The 1821-nt window shown below is 36.7% G+C and overlaps 1 non-coding gene across 1 annotated transcript; it reads left to right on the top strand.

The window, feature by feature from the left end:
- Positions 1-509: 509 nt before the first annotated feature.
- Positions 510-613, top strand: LOC132283897 (small nucleolar RNA R71). Its single transcript, XR_009472159.1, has one exon. It is a non-coding gene; the product is annotated as a small nucleolar RNA R71 (small nucleolar RNA).
- The last annotated feature ends 1208 nt before the right edge of the window (positions 614-1821 follow it).

Genomic DNA, 1821 nt, shown 5'->3' with positions numbered 1-1821 from the left:
AGAAATTGGGGTGATTTCTCCACCCGGGATTGTAATGATTTCTATAAGGATTATTCCCTTAATTTATAAATGTGACATTGACTTGTTCATGATGTTCATTATGCACATGTCCATGGGGACAATTGGAAGGAGTATGTAGCACACTTGAACATGTCATGCAAGACTCACCAGAATGATGATGATGAAGGGAGGAAGACACTTGATGAGCCGAATTTTGACTGATCAAAGATTGATTAAACCTTTGAGTTAAAAACTTTACCTCGACAACTATGTCACTAGAACTTTTCACTTGATATAAGCTTGAATTCTTTCTCCCTCCCACATTTGCATTTCTACCATTTCTAAAGGACAATGATCGATGCATTGAATTTTCACTCATGCTTTCATACAATCTCCATACATTATCCTCATGCTTATCTAAATGAGACCCTCCCATTGAAGCATCAACCATGCCTTTATGGGTATCCGACAAACTTTCATAGAAATGTTGGACGATTTGCCACTTAGGAATGTCATGATGAGGATATTTCCTAAGCAAGTCATTCAATCGTTCCCATGCCTCATATAACATCTCCCCATCCCCTTGTGAAAACTCACGAATCGAAGTTCACATGGCATTGGTTTTGGAAACAGGATAATACTTCCTCAAATACTCTTATTGCATTTCCTCCCAAGAAGCTATGGAAAGAGGTCTCAAATTATTAAACCAATACTTTTCCTTATCTTTTAGGGTAAAGGGAAAAAGTTTCAACCTTAAAACTTCTTCCAACATGTTCGTATACTTTACGGTGGAACAAACTTCAAGAAATTCATCCAAATGATTATATGGTTCTTCATTGGTTAGTCCATAAAAAATTGGGAAGCATTTGTATGGTTTGTGGCTTAATTTCATAATGATGAGCTCTAAATGGAGAAAGACGAATGCATGTGGGTGCATTATATTCATTAGGCATATAGTGATCCTTTAAAGCCATGGGAGGATTTGCAATTGGTGGCTTTACATAAGATCAATTATTAGCTTGGATAATAGGTGGTGGAGGTGGCAGTGCATAGTATGGCCTTGGCATTCCAAGTAAAACTTGGCCTTGTGGTTGAGGAGCAAAAGGTCTAGGCATACCTAAAGGAACATGCACATTATCATGTTGTTGCACATTAGGATGAAGTATGCCTTGTTGGTCTACATAACCAAGGTCTTCAATATAATCATCCATTGATGCAATGGATTTACTCGAATTACCCTACCCCTTGGATTGCGCACAATTGACTCAAGGTTAAGATTCAAAGGAACAAGAGGCCGGTTTAAAGACCTACGACCATGCATGCATAATATAAGTCAACACAAACAACAAACACAACAAATAACAAATACACTTCTCCTCTACAACATAAATCAATCAACGAAACTCCTTCATAAACATCGATCCCAAACTCCCATGCTTTACAATAATGTAAGAAATTAAGTTGCCTCCACACGGGCCGATGATTAACAATAAAATAAAATTGCCTCCACACGGGCCGGTGATTTAACTAAGCAATAGGAGTTTAGAAACACTTACAAAGGTCCTTAAGCAACTTCAAGAATTTTTAAGCTTTTTGCTCTGCTTTTGTAATTTTATTTATTTATTATTTTTTATGCTTTTATGCTTTGCTTGCTTGCTTTGAGGTTCCTTTGCTTTGCTTCTCTTTGCTCCAAGTACCTAATTAATTAAGAGTAACAAAGTGAGAACAAGATAAAATAAAATAAAACAAGGATCAGAAGAGTAGTTATTCATATTCAATTATTAGTAATGCATTGCTTATCCCCGACAACGGCGCCAAAAT

This window comes from Cornus florida, unplaced genomic scaffold (assembly GCF_030987335.1).
Source record: "Cornus florida cultivar Cherokee Brave unplaced genomic scaffold, ASM3098733v1 CherokeeBrave_3.0.0_Hap2_Chr01, whole genome shotgun sequence".
NCBI lineage: Eukaryota > Viridiplantae > Streptophyta > Magnoliopsida > Cornales > Cornaceae > Cornus > Cornus florida.
This window is presented reverse-complemented; position numbering and strand designations above follow the sequence as displayed.